This window comes from Pongo pygmaeus, chromosome 8 (genome assembly GCF_028885625.2).
Source record: "Pongo pygmaeus isolate AG05252 chromosome 8, NHGRI_mPonPyg2-v2.0_pri, whole genome shotgun sequence".
In the NCBI taxonomy this organism is placed as follows: Eukaryota; Metazoa; Chordata; class Mammalia; order Primates; family Hominidae; genus Pongo; species Pongo pygmaeus.
The window spans coordinates 75778495-75805483 of record NC_072381.2 but is presented as its reverse complement, the minus strand read 5'-3'; the positions used below and the strand labels follow the sequence as shown (position 1 = coordinate 75805483).

General features: G+C 35.8%; 1 protein-coding gene across 2 annotated transcripts in view; it reads right to left on the bottom strand.

The window, feature by feature from the left end:
• Positions 1-26989, bottom strand: part of CTNNA3 (catenin alpha 3) — a 1765907-nt gene that overhangs the window by 867432 nt on the left and 871486 nt on the right. The gene's annotated exons all lie outside the window — the stretch shown is intronic.

The window sequence follows — 26989 nt, the reverse complement described above, 5'->3', positions numbered from 1 at the left end:
AATTGTTTCAAGTAAGAACTGGACGCTGTTTTTGGCCCTTTAAGATAATTTGTGCAACACCTTTTTATTCTTTGAGCAGAACAGCTCTCTGTTATATCCTTAACCTAAATCTTTAGGCTATTAAGCACATAGAGAGTCACCTTGGTTGGTATTTTCTACATATTATTTTTGTGCAAGACAACTGGATTAAATCTAATCATACTTTTTGCAGTGATATCTCACATAAAAGAGATTGGAAAAATCATTATGTGATTCACCTCTAGGAAAACTGCTGCTGTTTAAATTAATAAACTGAAAAGGGCTCTTGAGAGGAGACCTTGAAAATCAGGAAGGCAAGTTTAAGCAGCTGATAACTGAAGGGGGTTGCAGCACGAACTCAATGAAAAAGGACACTGAGGCCAAGTATAAGCCACGAGGAATCATGTCTGACACTTTCCCCAATGACTAAACTCATACATAAACCCATACCCTGCAGTGGACTCCCTAACAAGAAATTCAAAAACTCTCTATACTCTGTCCTAACCTACTTTTTTACTCTTACATACTGCTATATACTCTCCTTTACAGTAGCAATATTCCTATAATTTTCTGTCTCTTCTCCCCAGTTCTTACATGTAATGTACCTTTGATTTCAGAGATCATCTTCTAAAACAACACCTACTTAAGTCCTATCTACTCCTCACTGGTTTCTACAGGGAGTTCTTCCAACAACCCTGCTCAAAAGTAAACTCTCACTTTTCCTTTTTCCAACAGCATTTTGAGTGTTTTTCAATATAATCATTTTATTTATGTGCATCCCCCTTATGATACTGTTAGAATCTTGATATTAGCAAATATATCTTAATTTTTTTTCTATTCCTGATAGTAACTTACGTAGGACTTATTGAACAGAGTTGACTAGATTATAAATGAACAATTTAATTCAAAACACAACATAGTTTGATTAGAGGCCTACTGTTTTCCAGGAAGGTGTCATTCTAGAGACTCTGGAAGAGATTTTAGCATTTAGCCCTCAAGGTACAGCTAAAGTTCTCTATGAGCTCAGGTTGCTGGTATCTACCTCAACCTCAGGTCAACCTATATTTTCCCAGCAGCAGTGTTACTGATATTTAAAGTGTGAAAAATGACCATCATTGGAGATCATTCGATACACTGCAAGATATCTGGCATTCGTGGACCCAGGTCTGCTAAATTCAATACCAAATCTGGCGCACTGTGACAGCCAAAAATTGGCACCACATATGTCCAGCTGCCTCCTATAGGGAGACATAGTAGAAGGCCAGTAAGTCTTTACCATGTTTTAGTTTCTTATAAAGAGATTGTGGAATGTGTACACCATGGAAACTCTGTCTAGGGAAGAGAGAAGTAAGAAAAGGGAAATAGGAGAGATTTGGTCAGGTTATTTCTATGAGCACTAATAACATTCTGGATATCAGAGCAATGGCAGCAATTACACAGATGAAAGTTGTGGCTACCTTCACAGCTCCTACCCAGCATTCTCTATGCCAGCAGTGGGGAATTATGAAGAGCTAACTCATGACTATATAGGACAATGGCATAAACAGATACACAATGAGCTCTCAGACAGTTTCTAATTTTGCCTAAATAACCCAGCCCTTATTCTCTAGTTTCATGCAGTGTTTGCTCTTGGTTGTATCGCTTTCCACTTCATGAAAGCAGAGATAATAAAAAAGAGGCAGAAGTGGGACAGACAAAGAGACCTCCTACACACACACACACACACACATACATGCACACACACACACACACACACACACACAGTATCAGTAATAATATGGGAGACTCCTGTTGTGTTGGCTGTAAAAACCCGCTAGCTTCTGTGGTGTGATTCATCAGAACAACTAAAAGATGTCAGCTTTCTCAGAGCTAGCAGCAGAAGCATACCAAACTTTAAATAAAGGATGACAGGAGGTGACAGCACAAAGAAATTCAATAGGAACTATAAAAATTATTCCCTAATTTCTACCCAGAGCTTAACCCTAGTTTAAAATGTTTCACTGGGTCAAAGACATTTCATTGTCTAGGTAATAATAAACAGTCCCTATCAAGACAGGAAGTTTAAAGGTCTCCCTTCTTGCTTTTTTCTCCCTCAATCCCCTATCCCCAACCACAATCACCTTTCTTCTTTTTCACCTCCTGCTTTTGATTGGATCCTTGCTCTATTTATCTAGATTTATTTGGCTTCAGTCAAGCCACTTTATGCCTCTTTATTCCTTTTGCATAGCATAAAAATAAATAAGGCAAGGAGAAATAGCCCCGTCCTGTTTAAAGGCCCTCATTCCTTCTTTTTTCAAAGCCTTAACAAATCATCAATGAGCTCGGACTAAAGGTGAATTCTGTGTTCTGAGACAAGAGGTGGAAAGGGCAGGATATTAAAATACAACCGCAGATAACAGTCAGAACCTGCCTATATCCCCAGTGCTCAGAAAAGAGACTGCTCCTTAAAGAAATCCTTGACAGAAGCCATCATTAAGTCAGCAAATCCCTGCTAATGGAAAAGGGACCACTTACAGTGGAGTGTCAGGCAGATAGACACTCACATGGCACAGGTCAGCACTGTATAGGGAAAGCAGTCACATTCTTCATCTGTAAACAAACTGCCAAGAAAGACTTTATTAAAAAAAAAAATTCTGGGCCGAGTGCGGTGGTTCATGCCTATAATCCCAGCACTTTGTGAGGCCAAGGCAGGTGGATCACCTGAGGTCAGGAGTTCAAGACCAGCCTGGCCAACATGGTGAAACACCATCTCTACTAAACATACAAAAATTAGCTGGGCATGGTGGTGCACATCTGTAATCCCAACTACTTGCGAGGCTGAGGCAGGAGAATTGCTTGAACCCAGGAGGCGGAAGTTGCAGTGAGCCGAGATCGCGCCACTGCACTCCAGCCTGGCAACAGAGCAAGACTCCATCTCAAAAAACATATAAATAAAAATAAATAAAATAAAATAGTAAATAAGAAATAGACAACCAAAAAATCCCAACCCTCAAAGTGCTTACTCCCTAGTGGAGAAACATAAGGTCTAATTAGTTCCCTCCTTTGCTCTAAAACCCCTCACTGTATCCCTACTGATGAAATTAAGAACAAAGTCTTGATCATTGTGTTCAAAGCCTCATATAATCTACTTCAATATTTACTTAACCACTAATAAGACACCTTAATGGGTCTTTTCTATTCTCTGCAATATGATTACAACTCAAGAACTCTGCTTGTATAAATACCTCTCTTTTCATTTCTTGTCTCTTACTTTTCTTGTTATGGACTCCTTCCTTCCTTCCTTCTTTATTTTCTTTCTTTTCTTTCTCTTTCTTTCTTTCCAAATGTTTTGTTCTGTTGCCCAGGCTAGAGTGCAGTGGTGCCATCTTGGCTCACTGCAACCTATGCCTCCTGGGTTCAAGTGATTCTCCTGCCTTAGCCTCCTGAGTAGCTGGGATTACAGGTGCCCACCACCATGCCTGGCTTATTTTTTTTTGTACTTTTAGTAGAGATGGGTTTTCACCATGTTGGCCAAGCTGGTCTTGAACTCCTGACCTCAGGTGATCCGCCTGCCTTGGCCTCCCAAAGTGCTGGGATTACAGGCATGAGCCACTGCACCTGGCCTGGTTATGGACCTCTTTCAAGGTATAACTCAGTTACTAAATTTTACATAGAGCCTTTGTTGATCTTCTCATTTGCAATTAATGACTCTCTTCCATGATACTTTCTTATAGTTCTTATACTTCTTTTATAACAGTTGGTTTAATAAATAGTTCAACATAGTCAACAAATCTTTATCATCTACTATATGCTGGACACCATACTAAGAACTAGTCGCTGCCTTTCAGGTGCACAAATCTAGTGATAGACATAAACACAGTAGTTTATAGAGGTACCTAGGATAACACATGGATTGATGAGAGCAGCACTCTCATTAATGATGAAGGAAGGATTCTTGAGTAGGTAACAATTGAGTATTAAAGGATATATAAAAGTCAGCCAGGTGAAGAGAAGAGAAAAAGCTTATCAGGGACAGGTATAGCCTGAGCAAAGGTAAAGGTCCTTAAAGATTATTTGGTTATTAGTAAAAGTGTTAGGAGAGGCCTGATCCTGGAGGTCTTTGCTATGCCAAGAAATGAGGTTAACCCTATAGACAACTGGGAGTCATAGAAGTTAAGGAAATGAATGATACAATCAGTCCATTATATCAAACTGGCTGTGGAGTCTGCACAATGGATTTGAGGAGATGACAAACAGAAATAGAAGCATTAAATGGTCACAGTAATAGTCCACAGAGAGATGAACAGTGTTGAAACTAATGCAATGGCAGGCAGGATAAAGAAAAACAACAGACTTAAGGACTCTGTATGAGTAACCTGGGTAGGAGGATGACTGGCAGATGCTGGCAGGTGAAGGAAAGAGAACAATCTAGGCTGATGTCCTGGTTTCCAGCAGTGACAACTGGCTAGATGATGGAGCTGTGAACTGAAATTGTCATTTCAAAGAGAAAGCCAGGTCAACACAAGGATGATTTCAGTCTGGGAACTGCTGAAGGGCTCATAAAGAGCTCATTTCATTAGTATCTGTCCTATACTTAATTACTTACCTGAATGTGTCTTTCTCACTAGATGGTATGATCCTTGAAATATAAAAATCTCTTACATATATTTTGTCCCTCAAAGGATCTAGCACAGTGCTTTGCACATAGTAGGGGCTCAACAGTTATTTGTTAAATACATAGAGAAATGGAAGACTGGATAAGGTTTTGGCAGATCCCATTACGTTTCTGGGCCTTAATTTCCAAACCCATAAAATGAATGTTTGCCCCAAATTGTTTCTATATTCCTTTCCAACTTTAAAATTCTATGAAAGGGCCATGTTCTCTAAAAGGAAGAATTATAGAATAATATGTTACTTTTATTGCACAATTTCTTGCATAAACAGCCAGGGTGGGGGGAGGGGGGAGGGATAGCATTGGGAGATATACCTAATGCTAGATGACGAGTTGGTGGGTGCAGCGCACCAGCATGGCACATGTATACATATGTAACTTACCTGCACATTGCGCACATGTACCATAAAACCTAAAGTATAATAATAATAATAATAATAATAATAATAAAAGAAAAAAAAAAAAAAAAAGAAAATATGCCAAAACATGTATGTGTAATATGAAGCTGAAAATAAAAGGAGACGTTTGAAATAGGGAGGCCATGATGCTCACTCTATAAACTATGAAGCCTCAAACACTAAGAGATGAGGTTTAAAGCAAATAAAAATTTATCTAATTCACAGTCGAATGAAAATCAGTACAGAGGAGCCCTGTGTGGAATTCAAACAGCAGGAAAATGTTTTTTGTTGTTTGTTGTTGTTGTTGTTGTTATGTTTTATTTTTGTCTTGTAAATGTGTGGCATTTTATTCCACCTTTTAAAATGATGCATTTTCCTTTTAATGGGAAATCTTTATTTCGTGGTAAAAGATGAAATATGATACCCTTAAACTTAGTTCTTCTCTAAAGAAATTGCTTGAAAAATAGTTTATGCTTAGCACATAGCACAGACACGGATTCTAGTCCACATTTTTCAGGCATGAAAGACACACAAACAGACAAGCATAAGAAAGAAAAATGAAATCTCTCCTTCTAGAATACCACTGTACTGAATGGCATGTCAGGAAGACACCTGATGGGGCATGCTAAATGATCTTTCGGAAATAAGGTCTATAATGTGAAAATACAACTAAAACAAGCCAAAAATTAACTCTGAGTTTTGAAATGAGGTTTTTAAAAATTAACCATATAAGAATAGAATGATTTAGCTAACAGAGGAAGTAGGATGAAGACTACAAATGTCTTGAACTTTTGTATTGTTTGGGAAAGTAAGATGCCATCCCCATGTAGATGCCTGCTGGGGTAGGTCTGGAAATCAGTGAGGGGGAAACAACATTGTGTCAAATGTCTACCACATATAATAAGTACTTTACACATACTGTCTCAACTGCTGTTCACAATAACTCTACACACGTTTGTATGTGAAGACACTGAGGTTCAGTAAATTTAAATGTCCTGCCTCTGGAGGACACACAGTAAATTGTGTGTCAGGTAGAGCTGTGTCCCATCTCAGACTTAAGCCACCATACCATGACAACTTGAAGCCACCGTAACTTAAACCCAATATATCTGTTATGTAAGCTTTATAAAAGTATTTATAAAATATAATGAGCAGAATATAAGTTTGTGAAGCCAGTTGAAATTGTATTCAAATCAGCTCCATCACCTGACAGCTTTATGTCTTTGAACAAGTGACTTAATCCTCAAAGTCTTAGTTTCTTTGCCTATAAAATGGAGATAATATAAAAACTATATTACAAAGTTGTTGTAAGGAATAAAAGGATAAAGGGTATACAAAGCTGGCAAATAGTAAGGGCTCAAGAAATGTTAGCAGTTATTATTAGACATATCATTGGTGTTACCAATGTCACACTTGGGTTTCTTGAACTAAACCAACTGGCTGATTTCCCTGTGCGTTTTCAAACACCAACCTTGTCCTGGAATGCCCCCACCTCTTCTTGTTCAACAGGAAAATTCTTAATTCATAATCTGAGACTCAGCTCAATTGTCTCATTCTCTGTATCATCTTTTCTGACTCTCCTCAATTTTGCTATAAAAATTAAAAATTACAAATCATCTCATTTGTTTTTTCATTAATCTCTTTATATATTTCCACTATATCTGTGAGACTTTTTGTTATCTTTTATTTATACTCTGCCTCATCTTTTACACTGACACTTCTTAAATCTGTCATTTGTATCTACTACAATACCTGAAACTCAATTAATGGATGTGGGTAAAATGAATAAATGAAGAATGGTTAACCATACTTCTACTAATAAGTAATATTCAAGCTATATTATTAATACATTCAGTGTTTGTAGTTTTAACAAAAATAATATCCATCCTATTAGTTATCAAATATTTTATTAAATCAGTGTTTTTATTCAAAGACTGCTGTTATTATTACCTATAAGTAGTACAATATAAACTTGGTATAAGGATAAAAATCTAACCTGTGAATCAGAATATGGGGTTTCTAAAATAAGCTCTCTGGTTGACCTTAACTAGGATGAATCACCTCTCTTGTCCTCAGTCTCAAATGTCCTTAGCATGTATAAAAGGAGGCCATTACACTAAATGATCTTTAGGGTTCCTCTGAACTCTAATAGTGTGTTGCATTAGAGTTCTCTGTTGGTGTCTAGTCTACTAAACAACTAATTAAGTACTGAGAACACTACACTCCAGCTTGTTGCCTGTGTTCTCAGACCAGAGATACTCATGCCAGAATACAGAATTTTAACCGATATTCACCAAACATGAAGTAAACATTCATGGGTTTGCACTACAAAAAGAAAATCAAATCATTTTTCTGGAGATGTTACTCACAGGTATCAATATAAACTATGACTTTCTCTTTTAAAGGTGTTTCCATGAAGAGTCAATCATATATCTGAAATATAGATATCTAGGCCGAAGTTCATAAATCCTCCAATATCTATTAATGATTAAATTGCACATTATGTCTTTACTGATATTTTAATTCCAAAACTTTTTTACTGAGTCACCATCAGAGGATCTGGAGTAAGATCTGACTCATTCTAGAAACCCTTTTGGTTTTGTGATGCCTGATCCAGCAGCCAGCTTTAGAAAAGTGCCTACCCCTGAAGAAAGCAGCTGTGATGCTAATATAAAAGCGTCTGTACGAACGTGGAGAAATGCAATATTTTATGCTGTCGATTATACTGTGAGCTCCTGTGAGCTCATATGGCAACGACTTTGTCTACAATACTCAAAACCACTACCAGAGTCTAATAAGCAATGATATAGCATTATACACATAGACCAAATAAATTATTTTCCCGCTTTTAAATAGAATCACTGTTTTCTGGCAATTTTATTGTCTGCCATTCCTCCAGTATCTTAAGTCTAATTCCTACTCTGTTTCCCAAGCCAGGTTTTCATAGTTTAATAATACTCAGTATGTCAAACTTCAGCCAACAGTGGGCTTTATGGCGTTTGAATAATAGACTGTCAAAGTATTTCCATAGCCTTTACATATGGCTATGGAAAGTCTATGAAACTTAGAACAGATAGACTTCCACGATTCTGGTTATTGTTTTCACTTTCACTGTGAACTGTAATCTGTGTCTTGCAGACATGTTTATTTTTAACACCATAACATAAGAATACAATTGATGTATTCTTTGCTGATTAACATAAATATTTTCTATCATTTCTTTCCTCAATTAGCACTTTCAAGGTTCATAACGTGAAGAGTTTCATATTCTAAAGCATGCGAGAAAGTTAAATTAAAGCCTCCACTTTAAAGAAACTTGGCATATAAAAATTTTTCCTTCAAGATAAATTAATACGTAATAATTTTCTTTACAATAGGATGCATAAATATATTCTTTTATAGCAAGTCCTTTTAGCCTATTGAAAATATTATTTGTTATAAAACTTGATTTGTGCAGACATCTTAAATTTTTAAAAATCTCATAAACAGGATCTAACTTATATACTGTCAGAAGAAACACAGATCTATATGGCATTACTTGAGAGGCACCAGTGGCTTCTACTCAAAGATAGTCTCTCCCTTTTTTCTTCCATTGCCAGATTCTAATATTTGAAAATCTCCATCTAATATTTGAAAATTTCCATTCTTCTTTATTTCATTAAAAAACTTTAGCTTTAACTAAATACATATAGGGCATTCCTCATTTCTGTGCCAGACCAAGATAATGATTTTCAAAAGAAATAATCAAAAACCACTACTTGGCTCTGAATAAAACCTCACATCCATAATAAATGTATAAAGGTCAAAACGTGTGGAGATTAGGGAAGGTTTATTGGAGAGGATTTATACAAAGAATCTGGAATTCCCATTCTCCTCCCTACTTTCTCACTCCATAGTCTAGAAAGAGAGACTTCAATGGAACATTTAAAAGCAAAGTCCCTGGCAGCTGAGATTCAGTGGGCACTTGTGAACTCTCTCCCAAGAAATCCAACTAGTGAAAGGAGGTTGGCTGCTTGCTGATGAATAAGCAGAAAGAGAGGTGAATGAATTCCAATATTTGAGCATTTTTCATGATCCAGATACAGGCCCTATGCTAAAGAGAGCTGGTCTGGGGTCATCTTGTTTTTGTTTGTTTGTTTTGTCCAAGGCTATTGCCTAGATCAGTAAAATAGAGAAAAGCTACAAGGAGTTATAGAAACATCTGGATTTCATAAATAAGCAGTCAGCTACAGAAGAAGATATCACTCACATTAAGTGAACTGCAGGTCAGATGCAGACCTCCAAGGAACCCTCAAAATCACCTGTGACATCAACTTGATTGGGTTAAAAGATACCTAGGTAACTGGTAAAACATTATTTCTGGGTATTTCTGTAGCTGTTTTCAGAATAAAATTCGCATCTGGATAAGTAGACCCAGTAAAGAATAAAATGCCTCCACCAAGATGAACAGGCATCATCTAATCTGTTGAGGGGCTGGATAGAACAAAAAGACAGAGGAAGGACAATTTTGCTCTCTCTTCTCCAGCTGTGACATGCCTCTTCTCCTGCCCTCAGAGCTCTCCTGGTTCTCAGGCTTTCAGACATCAGGACTTATGCCAGCACCCTCCCTCACCCCCTGGCCTTGTATTAAGCCTTTGGCCTTGGACTGGGAGTTACACCATTGGCTCCCCTGGTTCTCTGGCCCTCAGATGGGGACTGAATTATACCATCGGCTTCCTGAGTTCTCCAGCTTGCATACAGCGGATCATGATACTTCCTCACCTTTATAATCATGTAAGCCAATTCCCATAATAAATCTCCTCTTATATATGTATATATGTATCCTATCGGTTCTGTTTCTCTGGAGAATCCTGGCTAATATTTTATCTGTGCCAGATTTTTTCCATTTGCCCCTTTGGATCCACTCATCACCTTTTTTCAGCACACTCTCTGCCCCCAACCCCCAGATATCACAAAGATTGTTCCAGGTTTTCAGGTGAGTTTGTGCAAAGCAAGGGATAGGCAGGGAGGAGAGTGGGGTTGAAAGATTTATTTTCTTGTTGCCATTCCAGGTAGTTGCTGTAAGTTGGTTGTGTCTGTCTACTGAAGACCACAACTCCTGTCAGAAGCCTTCTTCCTACAGCCACCCTGTCTTGTTCTATGACCCACTCCCTCCCCTTGATCCTACAGGCCTGGGAGTGGGCAGAGCTCCCTGTAGTTGCAGGCCTAGGGTCTTGCTCTATCCCTTATTGAGTCCCTCAAGCCTTGTTCATAACTATATAAATAGGCCCTTTAATATACTCTCCTCAAATTACCAGCTTGGGGCACTGTTTTTTTTTCTCTTGCTGGGACCCTAACTGATATAGCAAGTTTATTGGACAAGTCAGCCTTCAGCAACCTGAGAGCTAGAAATAACTTTTATGTTCCCTTCACCTCTCCTTCCTCCTCTTGCTTCTACCACGGAAAAGGGGAGAAAAATAATGAAAAAGCAATTAAGTTCTCTTTCAACTGCTGGTTTCCTACCTACAATAGGTCTAAGCTGTGGAAAATCAGCCCAATTTAAATCAAGGTATAAGTTTTGACAGTTATATTCTAGTTATTGATTAGAAGAGAGGGATTGGCACAAAAGACTGAAGGTAACTAGAAAAGTTTGGGCATTGATTGACTTTTCAGCCAGGATGAAGGGAATAATTTACCTAACTGTATAAAATCAACGGGACAAGAAACAAAAATATAATAGCTTCATTTTACCTGTTTTTTAAACATCTTAGTTATTTTAGTTTTAAATTCCAAAAGCTACCTTGGAAACATCCCACATATGAAATATGCATTATTGGGGGAAAATATAGTAGAAAGAAGAGAGTTTGTTAAGAAATATGTAGAATATTGACCATTCTCAGAGGGCAGGCCTGAGAGTGGTGTTCAAGTCAGTTAAGTGGAAAGAAGGGCATGAAAAGGAGGACGACCTAAGGGCAAAGTCCAGCTCTACAGCGCTGTCTCAGACTCACTCAGAGCCCTGATCACAGGATGATGCAAATTTAAAATTCACAATGCAACTTCAAAGAAAATCCTTCTCTATTCAAAGTGATATTCCTAAGACTAATTCCAAGTACATCTTTCTAAGTTCCTTTTTTCCTGCAAAATACTGATGTGGAGAAAAAATAAAAACCTCTATTTAGTGAGTCAGAGGAGAGGCGATTCCCATTCCTAACTTTTCCACTTCCTAGATGTGTGAACTTAAGCAAATCACACAGTTTCTGTGGGTCTCAGTTTCCTTTTCCGTAAGATGGCGTGTAGAAACAGATGTGTTGACGTCTCGATCAGATCTGATCACTATGTACTAAATGTTACTATTGGTGATGTTCATTCCCTCTTGGTGGTATTTCCCTACAGGAAAGAGCATTTTTATTTTACTCCCTAAGAGAAAATATTATTAGAGGAATACCCCCTGGTTCGCTGGTCTGTCTGGGTAGCACAACTTACTTAGGGGGTGAAGTTGGACAGAAGTTGGAGACGACTTATTCACAGCCTTATCTCTATTAGGCTTTTCTCTTTCTCCTTCTGCCTCTGTCTCTCTCTCCTCTCCAGGAAGTGCTAAGTAAGTTATCTTTAATGTAGGGAGGAAGGAGTAGCAAGCCCTTTTATGACCAAGACCTATCCCCTCGTCTAGTTTTGTCAGTTCTAGTTCCTGTAGTTCGAAGGGGAGGAGAGGCAAGTGACAAGCCACAACTAAAGCACAAAAGTAGGTAGGAATTGGTAGCAAAAGATATTCTTGTTTTCATTTCAACCAGCAAGATTTAAAATGAAGTATCATTCTGGTTACAGGACTTATAATAGATACATGTTTCACCACATCCTTGCAAAAATGCAGATTTAGTGAGTGATTCTTCTACAATCAATGTGGAGAGATTTCTAAAGTAATTCAGTAAGCTTTAATTAATGTTATCGAACAGAGCCTGGAGAACACCCAGGTATCTGAGAGACAAAACTAAATACTGTCTATGCAAAAAGAATCTATAAAATAACCATTTGAAATGCACTTATGTATCCAAAGCAGTTACTCCCACTATTTTACTGTGTTTTCAATAAATATATATGCTGTTCTTCATCTTAGGTTTACAAGTCAAATTAGGAAACATCTATGTTTCATTATTAATTAGCACCAAACAAAACTCAGTAAATTTAACTTCATCAATGATATCATCTAGTTTGATTCAGAGGGGTTCAGAATCTTAAGTGTGAGACTTTTATTTGTTTAATGACCACCACCCTCCTTCCCAAGGGTCAACGTTCCCCCCTCACTGAGTGGGTGCAAACTGACGTACCCATCAGAAAAGATGGGCATTTGGAGAGCCATAAACTAAGCCTCTCTGAGCAGGGTGATTTGGACAGGGTGCTATATATCAGTTCCAGGCGCCAGGGAGGACTGATACAGCAGCACAAAGCTCCCGATGAAGCACAGCCCAGTTGCAGGAGATTGCTGTGATGATAATCGCCAGAACAAACCATAAATTCTGGACTCAGAATTAGGAATGGCCTGTAAACATCAAATAATGGGTGTCTAAATTGAAAATGAAACTATCTGTTGCCTGTAATATTTCTTGCAGTGTGGCTCAGAGAGCCAGTAACATTTGAGACAAGCGTGATCTTTTTCAATGTCTGCTGTTAGAAAGCTGAGGATATTAACTCCTCCTTCCATCAACCTCAGGGAAACGGAGCTAAATGAGCTAGCTAGAAATCATAGGACATAAAATACAGATTTAACGTTATGCAGCAAGAACATTACAGGTTAAAAAGAAAGAACAGAGAAATACAAGTACTGCGTTGAAGAACCATACTGGCGAGCACTGAAGGAACAGGCTCAAATAGTTTACTCAGGACCCTTTCACACTCACTCATATACATTATAAAATGAAACTTGACTTTCTTGCATATGGTTTAAGGGGGTGCCAGTCAATCTGGTGAGAATCTAGATTATACAACCACAGACATGACATTTGGGGATCCAGAATAGTTGCAGATTGAGAGATAGGTACTTGATGGATTTTTTAAGGCACTTTATTAAATAGGAAGAATCATGTCTAATAAGCATGGTTTTAATTTAGTAAAATCTTTTGTTAATAACAAGTGCATTGCTACAAGTGTTACAAGTACATGAAAAAATATTTTTCTCCTGCCATTTTATAAATAAAACATATTTTTGCTCTATTTATCTGCTTATTAAACCTTTGTGTTTTTTTGTTGTTTTGTTTTGTTTTTGTTGTTGTTTTTTAAGTCTCACTCTTGTCACTGAGGCTGAAGTGCAGTGGTGCGATCTTGGCTCACTGCAACCTCTGCCTCCTGGGTTCAAGTGCTTCTCCTGACTCAGCCTCCTGAGTAGCAGGGATTACAGGCATGCATCACCACGCCCAGCTAATTTTTATATTTTTGGTAGAGACAGGGTTTCACCATGTTGGCCAGGCTGGTCTTGAATTCCTGACCTCAGATAATCCACCCCCCTCAGCCTCCCAAAGTGCTGGGATTACAGGTGTGAGCCACTGCGCCCGGCCACCTTTGTTCTTATCAAAAGAAATGAAAGCCAAGATGTATAAATTAATGACATCTAAATTCATGAAAATTTACCAAATTCATGAAATTACTGTTACTGCTGCTAAATCAATGTACACATATACTCCATTTGACCAAGATCTTTTTTTATATATAATAACTTGTGGAAGAACAGAAGATATTGATTCTTGTGGGTTCTAGGTACTATAATTAATAGAATATTTTCCATGTGAGTATAGGCGGATATTGTGTATGAAGTAGTTAAATAGTAATGTGAGGTGGGGATAGTGATATTCAAAATATTTAACAAACAGAAGTGCAGAAGCGCCTGAGCACCAGCACTCCCCCGCATGGGCAAGGGGCATTCGGGAGCTAAGGGCAGCAAGATAGGATCTATTTGAGTATCATCCGTAGAAAAGTACGTATTTAAGAAATCAGTGTTCAGGTAGGGCAGGATGCTGAATGTTAGCTCAACAGTACTCTCTCTGAGCAATTGCTGATGGAGGAGTGAAGGGAAAATATATTAAAATTGACACAGACGACACGCAAGGCATAACGGGGTGTTCTTTTTAAACCTTGTGCCTCAATTAGGAGGTGTCTCAATGAAAAGAAAATTCCCTATCTCCAGGACTATGACTCTATAGACTGAAAATACTCAAGTTAAAGAAAGCTAACAGATAAAAATATTATTTCTGGCTGGGTGTGGTGGCTCATGATTGTAATGCCAGCACTTTGGGGCGCCCAGGCGGGTGGATCACCTGAGGTCAGGAGTTCGAGACCAGCCTGGTCAACATAGTGAAACCCTGTCTCTACTAAAAAATACAAAAACTACCCAGGTGTGGTGGTGCACATCTGTAATCCCAGCTACTCGGGAGACTGAGGCAGGAGAATTGCTTGAGGCAGAGGTTTCAGTGAGCTGAGATAACAGTGAGCCGAGATTGCACCACTGCACTACAGCCTGGGCGACAGAACGAGATTCTGTCTCAAAAAAATCATTTCTCAATTAACAAGTAAAGGTGTAGCCAATATGTTGCAGAGAATATGAGAGACAAACGCTAAAGAGTATCAATAATATAAACAACAATAATATCAAATGTTAATGGTTTACTTACAATGTGCCAAGGCCTGGACTAAGTAGCCTATAAACATCATTTTACTGAATGCTTTCAATGGCCTCATTAATTACTGGTAATTATATTTTTGTGGTATGCCATAACTAATCTTATTATATGAGTATATTATTCTCATCTTAGGATACAGGATTGGTCATTCCAACCACATATTTTGATCATCCTAACAGGATTTGGACCAAAGAATATCTTCATGTCAAAACCAAACTCATGACCTTCCCACCAAAACGTGGATCCCCTCACTGTCAGCCGTGAAGTGCCATAAGCCCAAAATCTAGAAGTTGCCCGAACACCTGCTTATCCCTCCAATTGTACATCAAAACCTCTTATTTACTTCTAGAATCCATTCACTTTTACCTTTACCATCACCATTACCTTAATTCTTTATTGCTTAAACTACTCTCATTATTCCCTAATTGGCCTACCTGTTACTTTTTACCCTCCCAGTGTTCAAGCCAATGTCCTAGCCCCCACTCTACAGCCAGTGTGATCGTAAAATAAACAAATAAATAATAAGAATTTATCTTTGCGTCATAACCCCTCTATTTACAATATGCTCCTCTGTTTAAAACTCCATTTAAAACCCCTTAACGGCTTCCCTTTGAAGGAGTTTAAACAGGGAGTCAAATCCTTAACACATCCTAAAGCTCCTGTATGATCTGGCCTCTGCCTAACCATCTCTCCAGCTCCATCTCAAGCCACCTCTTCTCTTTACTCTTTGTGTTCCAACCATTATGGCTTTCCAGATACTTAAACATGTCATTCCCTTCTCCACAGGGCTCTGGTCATACTGATCCCTCAATTTGGAATTATTTTCCCGTTCTTTGCCTCCTATATTCTTATCCTGGTTATTTCCTATTCATTCTTCCAATCTCAATTCCAATGCCACTTCTGCCAGAAAGCCTTCCCAAACTAAGCACTTACAAATGCTTAACACAGCTTGTAATGATAAACTCATTTTTTGTAATTAATTGATTAATGCATCTCTCCCCCAGTAGATATGACAATACTAGCAGGGAAGAGGAATAAATCTGCTTTTATTCACTGCTCTCCTCACCCCCAGCATGTGGCATATGCCAGACACTCAGAAGCCTTCATAATTAAGTACTGAATCAGTTAGTGAATTAATTACTTGTTTTTAAAAGAATACTGAGTATTTTTATATAGGCCTCCTTACAATCAAGGTTTTCTCATCAGAGTTAGCGGTAGCTTGTGAAAGATACTGTCTTATCAAAGCTCATTTCTATATCGTTGGGTTATATACTATACTTATGCACTATAATCCGTATATGTATAACTTGTACAACTGCAAAGTGTATAATATTTCACTGAAAAGATATAACATCATATGAGGAATAACACCACTTCTATAGAACTATTTTGTAAAATAATTTTAAAAGACTCATAAATTATAAGTCATGATGACACATTTACCTACAGAAAGTATTTCATCATTTGCATGAATAGCTTTAATATGCCACATGCTGATTTAAAATATCTTACTGTCTAAAAAATTATAACCTCCTCTAACATTTACCTTGTAAAAGAATTATTTTTTTTCTGAAAATGGGTAATCTACATTTGGTCCTGTCTTGAGGTTAGAAAAGACATTTGAAGTTAACAATTATTTGTAAGAACAACTATCGTCATGATGTCTACTAATATTCCTCATATTTCATTATTTTCCATTTGTGATTCAGCATCAATAATTCAGATAAAGCATATTTTTTAAGTGTCCTAGAATATTATTTCTCAAATCTTAATTTGCATAAGAATCTCCTAGAAGAGCTTGTTAAAATGTCGATTCTAATTATTTATGTCTAGGTGGGGCCTAAAATTCTCTATCACCCACAAGCTCCCAGGTGGTACTCACACAGCAGGTACACAGACCACAGTTTGAGTAGCAAGGATGTAGAGTAAGTGGAATACTCCAATCTAAATCCAACACTGTTCAGATACCCAGCATTTTCTGTTCTTTTGCTTTTGGCTTTGAGTTCTGGCACACAAACCCATACAATCCACTTAATGTTGTGAATGCCAAGAATCAAAAGTCAATTACCACTTGGCAACATGTACAACCTTTCTGTTTTTAAAATATCAAAATCTATGCTGGAGTAGTAGCTGTAATATTAGGGAAAATCAGGGATGATATTATCAGCAGTAATTATAGTATTCTAAAACAAACGTCTAAAGATTGCCTCATCACCTATGTCTGGACAGGAGTTTGACTAAAAGCCACTCTATTTAGGTAATTACCTTTTCTAGAATTTTACAGAGATGTTGAAGGGTTTTCAATTATGGCTTTTTATTGGCCAGTAAAGTATGAGAGACAAAAAAAATCTTATGAAATATGAACAGAAATCACTTTGTTTTATAAATGTTGAAACTAAGTCAGAAACTTACCAAAATTAAATAGCTAGGTAATGATAGGGCTAGTATGAGAATTAGGTTTGTAATCTATTTGTGTTGGATGTCCAGTGGTAATCCACGGGTGTAATGAGGTTTTTGGGGGGAGTAGGTTTTTGTTTCATTTTCTTGTTTGTTGTTTTAAGACAGAGTCTTCACTCTGTCACCCAGACTGGAGTGCAATGATCACAGCTCACTGCAGCCTCGACCTTCCCAGGTGCAGGTGATCCTCCCACCTTAGCCTCCTGAGTAGCTGGGACTACAGGTGCAAATCACCACACCCAGATAATTTTTTTCTATTTTTTATAGAGATGGGCTTGTGCTATGTTGCCAGGCTGATGTTGAACTTCTGGGCTCAAGTGATCTGCCCACCTCAGCCTCCCAAAGTGCTAGGATTACAGGCGTGAGCCACTGCAACTTTATATCCTGAAATTCCTACCATGAAACTGGCTTCCAATATTTTTTTTGCTTAAAATAAACTTGTCTAAATAATAATTACCTACCTGTCCAGTATCTATTATACACCAGGAACTATGCTATTCCTCTGTATATGTATTTTATCTAGTTTAGTAGCCACTCTGAAATTGAATATTATTATTTACCTTTATAGTCAGATATATTACAATGTTTTCATAAGTGGTGGAGTTCACATTCATTACACTTTACTATACACTATATATTTTAAATGTTTATAAGTATTTTTAAACATTTTATTGTAACTTTTTTTTAACTTGAGCTGTTATTGAGATGTCTCTTAAATAGACTTATGATATCTGCTGCATTGTTGTGTCAGTACAGTAATAATTCTGCAACTACATAAAGAACAATTCTATTTATTCCTTGTATTGGGATCACATCCTTGGCCTTTCTTCATACTGGAATTCTATCAGCTTGGTTTTCTCATTAGCTATTAGTCACAAATATAGCAATACACAAGCAAATTTGGAATTTTGAGTCACTGAAGATCAAACTTTCCCACTCACCTTCTGCTGAGGCTTCCACTTAATTACAGACTAGTATGTTTTAATACTAAGCATTTAAGATTAAATTACCTGGCCAGAAATAGATCCCGAAAAGGCTGGTTAAAGCGGAACTAGGGCATGGTTTAGACAGACACAGAGGCAACATGAAAAGAGAATTCAAAATGTAAATAATATCCCACAAAACTCGAGTAAGATGCTTCAAATGTGGGGCCTTAAACAACCACCATCCTTTACTTAACAAGTTGGGAAAATGTCATAGATAAAAATCAAGTACAGGAATACCTCAAAGATATTCGGGTTCAGTTCCATACCAACACAGTAAAAGAAATACTGCAATAAAGCAAGTCACATGGGTTTTTTGGTTTCTCAATGCATATAAAAGTTATGTTTACACAATACTTTAGCCTCTTAAGTATGCAACAGCACTCTACTATACTATAGTCTCTTCAGTGTGCAACAGCATTATATCTAAAAAATGTACATACCTTAATTTAAACATATTTATTGCTAAAAAATGCTAACAGTCATATGAGCCTTCAGCAAGTCAAAACCTTTTTGCTGATGGAGGGTCTTGCCTCAATGTTGATGGCTGCTGACTGATCAGGGTGGTGGTTGCTAAAGGTTGGGTGGCCATAGCAGCTTCTGAATATAAGATAACTAGGAAGTCTCCTGCATCAGTTGACTCTTCCTTTCAAGAAAGAGTTCCCTGTAGATATTTGAGAGTTTTTTACTAGCGGTAGAACATCTTTCAAAACTGGAGTCAATCCTCTCAAACCATGTGTCTGCTTTACCAATTAGTGTTGTAGGACATTCTAAATCCTTTCTTGTCATTTCCACAGTGTTCAAAGCATCTTCACCAGGAATCGATTTCATTTCCCAAAACAACTTCCTTTGTTCATTCATGAGAAGCAGCTCCTCATCTGTCAAAGTTTTATCCTAAGATTGTTATAATTCAGTCACATCTTCAGGCTCTACTTCTAATTCTAGTTTTCTTGCTATTTCCACCACATCCTCAGTTACTTTCACCATTGAAGTCTTGAAGCCCTTGAACTCATCCATGAGGTTTGGAATCAACTTTTTCCAAATGCCTAATATAATGTTGATATTTTGACCTCCTCTCATGAATCATGAATGTTCTTAATGGCATCTAAAATAGTGAATCCGTTCCAGAAAGTTTTCAATTAACTTTGCTCAGGTGACCAGTTATCACCCATGGTAGCTACAGCCTTATGAAATATATTTATTAAATAGTAAGACTTGAAATTCAAAATTACTCCTTGATCCATGGGTTACAGAAGGGATGTTGTGTTACCAGGCATGAAAACAACATTCATCACCTTGTAAATCTCTAACAGAGTTCTTGGGTGACTAGATGCTTTGTTAACAGTAATAATTTGAAAAGGAATCTTTTTCTGAGCTTCAGGTGTCAATAGTGAGCTTAAAATGTTCAGTAAATGGCAACATAAACACATTTGCAGTCATCTAGACTTTGTTGTTCCACTTACAGAACACAGGCAGAGTAGGCTTAGCATAATTCTTCAGGGTCCTAGGATTTTTGGAATGGTAAATGAGCACTGGTTTCAACTTAAAGTCACCAGCTGCTCTAGCCACCAACAACAGAGTGAGCTTGTCCTTTGAAGATTTAAAGCCAGGCATTGACTACTCCTCTTTGGCTATGAAAGTCCTAGACGGCATCTTCTTCCACGAAACTATTTTGTCTAAATTGAAAATATGTTGTTAAGTGTAACTACTTCATCAATCATCTTAGCTATACCTTCTGGATAACTTGCTGCAGCTTCTACATTAGCACTTGCTGCTTCACCTGGCACTTTCATGTTATGTAGCTGGCTTCTTTCCTTAAACCTCATGAACCAACTTTCGCTACCTTCCAACTTTTCTTCTACACCATCCTCACATTTCTCAGCTTTCATAAAATCAGACAGTTAGGGCCTTGCAGTAGATTAGGCTTTAGCTTATGGGAATGTTGTGGCTGGTTTGATCTTTTAGCCAGACCACTAAAACTGTCCTCGTATCAGCAATAAGGTTGTTTTGCTTTCTTATCATTCATGTGTTCACTGGAGCAGAACTGGAAGAGCTCCTAAAAGAACATTTCCTTTGCATTCACAACTTGGCTAACTGGTGAAAAAGGCATAGCGTTTGGCCTGTCTTGGCTTTTGATATGTCATCCCCACTAAGCTTAATCATTTCCAGCTTTTGATTTAAAGAAACAGATGTTTTACTCCTCCTTTTACTTGAACACTTAGAGGCCACTGCATGGTTATTAATTGACCTAATTCAGTATTTCTGTGTCTCAGGGAACAGCAAGGCTCTAGGAGAAGGACAGAGATTGGGGAACACCAGTTGGAGGAGCAGTCAGAATACACACACTTATCGCTTAATTTAACCATCTTATATGGGCGCAGTTTGTGGCCCCCTAAAACAATAACAATAGTAAAATCAAAGATCGCTGATCACAGACCACTATAACAGATATAAAAATAATTTAAAAATTTAAAATATTAAAAGAATTACCAAAATATGAAACAGAGGCATGAAACGAGTTTATGCTGTTGAAAAAAATAGTACTTGCCCAAATCAGGATTTCCACAAACCTTCGATTTGTAAAAACCACCATATCACCAAAGTGCAATAAAGTGAAACTCAGTATAAGCTCAAAATAAATTATGCCTGTATGAATGCAAATCTAAAAGAGAGCAGTCAGAAAGACCAAGTAGGTATTAACAAATAATGAATAAATAAATAAGTGAATAAATAAATAATGAATAAATAAATAAGTGAATAAACCTCAGCTGTGTCCAAAAGCACAAAAGCTTCTGAAATTATAAGACATGTAACAAACTAAAACTGATCTCAGCAAGATGATCTAGTGATCACTCCAGGGGAATATCAATACTTTAGCCTAAGTACACACATGTTCTGAGCTGTGAAGGTTTTTCATTATTATTATTTTTATCCTTCATAATTATCTTTCAGTTTATATTTCTAGTCTTGAAACACACAAGTTATTCTTTGCATTTAGAGCCTATTGACACAATTTCAAGAAGAAAACTACAATAAGCAGGGCTTGTAAATTTGTTTTTTTTTTTCCTACTGAAAAGCAAAGAGAAGTCAATTTGTTGACAACAAAAGTGCGTCAAGTGATTATGTTTTCTTTATTTACTCTTGGTGTTTATTCCCAATTCCTCAGACTCAACTAAAGGTCTACTACAGAGAGTACATATTTCTTAAAGCTGAAAAATACATCAACTAACACTTGCATGGTGCAAAATACCTTCAGCTAGTTGATGCCAATGTGGTGCTTAAACTATGGTTCCCAGGATGGCAATCCTACATTTCCACCACACTAGCAGCCCCGCAAGATAGAGTTCACTGCCTCAATGAATTCAACAGTTAAAAAAAACCCACATGTAAATACTAACACTATTGTGCATGAATAAATGGCAAAACAAAGGAAACTAAGTGCTTTCCAATGGTTTAACCAAGAACCATTCAATGTCCCTTTTTCTGCTCCTCCTTAATAACTTTTTCCCCTAGGTGAAGGTGGAAAAGAACAGTGCCATTCTGACTTCGAATTTGGTGCAAAGCCAGTAACACATATTGATACTGTCAGTAGCTGTGCACGTGATTTTGCTGTTTTTAAAGGAGAGCTACATTTTAAAAGCCGAGGTTGGAGCTTGCTCTCTCTAAAGTGTCTGTGATTGTCCTTGCCCTAGGCCTCAGGTTACTTATTCCATTTCTATTTGAAGAGACAGAGGCAGGGTTGTTCCGCAGTCAATTTTTTTTTCAGTCTACAAATTGAGTTAAGCTCAAAATTAACATAACAATTATTTGGGCATGTAAAATATGATGAATTCCTATTTCCTATCTCATTTAACATTCCTTCCAATTTCATAATGTCAATAAACCAGGGACTAGAGCACTTGTAAATTATTATAAATTTCTCCATATATGCATCTAGATTGGCCTTTGACAATATCTTACCACAAGGATACTATTTTCATTATATACTCTATCTACTTTCTTCATGATATGTCTTACAATTAGCTCAGCAGAGCTATCCACCTACAGGTTGGAACTTTCAAAAATTGCTCAAGTCTCCATGAATTAAATGAAGATTTAGATGAAAATCAATGAAGATCAAAAGCTTAGAAGTGCCAAATCTCATTTAGCTAACACATATTATTCAGTCTCCTCTAAGTGTTTACTAAAATACCCATGAAAACATACTTTAAGTTGAAAATTGATAACAATATTATTACTAATATCTATAACAATATCTTGCAGTTAATATATTTAGAACTAGTAACCTGTTTAGATTTATTAACTATTAATAGTTAGGATGAGGATAGCTTAAAAAAAGTTAATTGATTTAAAGTTTCTGTAAAGAAAGATACTAGGCAAATTATAGCACAGGTGGTGTTTAAAGGTGGGAAAAAATTGTGAAAATGGTGTAAAAGTGATGGAAGTTTGGGAAACTCTGGAGTTTTTTGCCAATACCACTATTTTAGGTAGGTAAATGGCTGTATAACTCATTTCAGACCAATCTTAGTTCATTTGAAATCTAATTGGAAACTCCAAATCCCAGAAAAAAAATGGGTAGAAAAGGGAAGAACTTGGAAATAGTGCATTCAATTCTAGGAGCTGAGGTGCATACAGGTAAACTTTGATTAGTGAAGTGGTGAAAAAATGATTCTAGTATCAGTATATAGTGAGTATTGGAGTCTTTTCACCATGTACGTTACCTGTTCAAGTCTCCAAGGTAGAGGTAAAAAGTAACATTTCAGTCCTATTAAGACATATGAGATAAAAGACATATGAGATAAAAACCTGCTAGACAACTACAATTTTTCTATAAACCTTATGCATCAATCTGTCATCATCTATAGAACTGAAGGGTGATTCGGCCAGCATACAAGTAAAGAGAGTATAATTCAAAGTAATATATACACACTGTTTCTTGGTAAACACCAAACTATGAGAGAGCTTTCCTTTCATGTAGAGTAAAAAGGAAAGAAAAAACTTCATGGCTTAAAAATTACAAATGGGACCTAACCCAAGCTTTGACAGAATCAAAATGATCTGCCAGTGACTTAATTCACTGTCAGAACAAACCTCAACAGTCCTGAAATGAAATTAAAACAATCCAGAGCTTCTACAATATATGATCCACTATGAATAGCTTACAATAAAAAATAAATAGTCATGTAAAGGAGTATAAAAGTGTGACTAATAAAAACTAAAATAGACAATACATATAGGCCCAGACATTTTCTAAATAATGAAGTTAACAGACAAGGACTTCAAAAGAGCTCTGATTAATATTTCAATAAAAATGAGTAATAGAGAGACAAAATGTATGAAAACATAGAGTATTTCCACAGAAAATTAGAATTAATCATTTATCAGATAGATATTTTAAAACTGAAAAATACAATATCTGAAGTTAAGAACTTATTATTGGACAGAACTAACAGTACTGGACATAGAAGAATACAAAATTAGTAAATCTGAAGAAAAGTCAATGAAAAATATTTAAACTGAAGCATTGTGGTGAGGAGAGGGAAGAAGGTAGAGACAAGCATTAGAGAAATGTAGGACATGGTCAAAACATTTAACATAAGTTAATAAGAATCCCAAAAGGAGAGTGTAGAGAAAATGAAACTGAAGCAATATTTGAAGAAATAATGGCTGATAATTTTCCACACCCGAAGAAAGGAAAAAGCACACAGATTCAAAAATCTCAGTGAGCCCCATCTAGGATAAATTCAAAGGAAACAGAACTAAGAACTTTCTAGTGTGATTATTCTAAAGCAATGATAAAGATAAAATCTTAAAAGCAGCCAGAGAAAAAGACACATTACCTTTATGGAAATAACAATATAAATGTTGAACACCTTTAAAGTACTTAAAGAAAAAAAAAATCCTGCCAAACAAGAATTCAACGCCCAGAGAAAATACCTTTCAAAAATAAGAGAAAAAGTCATTCTAAGATAAAAGTTCAGAGAATTAGTTCTAGATATCACACATTATAGAAAATACTAAACAAAGGTCTTTAAGTAAAGTTGAATCATCAGTGTTTTTGATGGTATACAGCATGATCTGGATGAAAAAAACACATGTACAAATCAAAAAGACATTTAGAAGAGTTAGATTGAATATAAATCATTCTAGTAATAATTTAACCCATGTACTCTGCTTATATTTTCCTCTTTGTTATATATACAACACTAATAAATGATAACACAATATGTTCAATTACTCAAAAGAGCTCTTTTGATAAATTAATATCAAAAGCCTAAGTGATTAGAAGATGCTTATTTGGCAGTGTTTTGTTTTCTTTCTTAGTGGTATTTGAGTTAATGACCTAGCTTATCCATGGAATTATAGGATTTATAAAATACAGCAATACTTTAAAAATCAAGACAGCAGAATTGAAAAATTCAAGAACACTTCTTTAGATAAAAAACAATGAAACAGGCAAATATTTGAGACACTTATCTATGAAAAAAATACATAAACAAAATAAGGCAAAAGAAACTGATGAGATAAATAAAATATAGAAATTTTCAAATATTCCTAATAAATTTGAAGGTATTGAAATTTAAAAATGTCTACAAGAATATAACACAATTTTCTCATTAAAAAGTAGAGAACAATAAGGAAACTACAACTATATAAGAACTATATAAAGACATGAATAAAGATATTTTGAAGTTACCCCCATTAAGTCCTTCATAACTTTAATCCTACATAGATTTATACATTGTCTTACAAGTTTTATATACTATATAATCCTCAGGCTCTGAATTTCTTTCAGAAAATAGAAAGAGTTGGATAATTTTAAGTAGTCTAACATTATATGTGACTCTGTCTATGCAATTTTAAAATTTGAAAAAAAAAGAATCATTTTATGTAAAAAATATTACCAGTTGATTAAAGACAAATTGCCCTAAATGGGCTAATAATCAGTGAAATAACCAAAAGGTTTTCAAGTTATTCTTAATGGACTTTAAGCTCACATGGCTTAATGGGTGATTTATTCTAAACTTTTAAGAAACAATAGTTTTTTGAAATTCCATACAATATAAATTATGCTGAAACAAATAAAAATGGAAAAGCTTCCCCATTCATCCTTCTTGCTAGCATAAGCCTATTCAAGAAAATTTGACAAAAATGGCACCAAAACAACAACAAAAGATACCGTAAGTCTTATTTATGAAAACAGATGCAAAACATTCCTAAACAAAATATAATCTTTCACATACAAAAAAAAGTTCTAGGCTTAACTGGCTCCACTAGTTAATTCTATCCAAAATTTAAAGAAGTCATACTAATCTTATGCAAATCTCTAAAAAATATACAAAGGACCACTAAGTTGTTATGAAATAAGAAAATTACAGAACAATGTCTTTCATAATTATACATACAAGAACGTTTGATAAAATATTAGCAAATCATATTCAGCCCATATAAAATGGATAATACGCAGTAAGCTATATCTCAGAATGCAAGATTTAACACCCAGAAATCAATACAACTCTCCACCTTAATAGAAAAAGACAAATAATTATATGATCTCAATATATGCAGAAAAGGCACTAGAGAAAATACAATACCTATTCATGACAAAACCTCTCAGCAAACTAGGAATAGAAGTAAATTTCCTTAGCCAAAGATAAATCTATAAGCTAACATCAAATGTTCTTTCTTCTAAGACTGTAAGCAAGACAAGAATATCCATTCTCCACACCTCTATTCAATAATAAGCTGGAGGTCTTAGTCAATCCAATGAGGCAAGGCAAAAATATTAGGGGGAAATAAATATAAAGTACAAAGAAAAAATGTCTCACACAACGTGATTTACAGACAACAAAGTAAAATCACGTGAAATTAATCATCAAAATATTATAACTAGTAAGTTAGCCAGATCACAGGCTACAAGTTCAATAATAAATTATATTTTTATATAATAAAAATAAGCAAACGGATAATGGAATTTACAGACAACAAAGTAAAATCACGTGAAATTAATCTTCAAAATGTTATAACTAGTAAGTTTAGCCAGATCATAGGCTGCAAGGTCAACATTAAATTATATTTTTATACAACACCAATAAGCAAATGGATAATTGAATTTAAATACAATGCTATTATAAAATTATAAAATACACAAAGGTAAATGTAATAAAAAGTATAAAACTTTACTCTGAAAACTATGAAATATTTTTGAGACAAAGTAAAGCAGTCAAATAAATAGATCCCTATGCCCTATGCATGTATTGAAAATGTAAATATTGTTACATTTTCCAATCTGCCAAGATTAATCAATGGATTCAATACAATCACAATTAAAATCCAGCAGGCTTTTATTTCAGAAATTGACAAGCCAATTCTAATTTTATGTAGAAATGCAAAGAATCTAGGATGGACAAAAGAATCTCAAAAGAGAATAAAGTGAAAGAATAATAGAACCTGATTTCAAGACTTCCTATAAAACTACAGTAATTAAGAAAATTTCCTATTAGCAAAAGTATAAATAAGTACATCAATGAAAGAGAAGATAATCCAGAAAGAGATTCATATTTACATGGTTAATAAATATTTACAAAGCCTTCAGAGAAATTAATAGGAAAAAAAAGTCTTCAATATGTGGTGCTAGAGAAACCAGATAACCATATTTTTTAAATGAACCTCAGTCCCTTTTTAATACCACAAACAAAAATTAGTTTAAAACTGTCCATAACTGTAAAACCTACGAGCAAAGAGCTTCTTGAAGAAAACATAACATGTTTACAGTATTGGAGAGGGCAAAGATTTTTTGGATATGATAAAGAACTACTTAAAAATGACAAATTA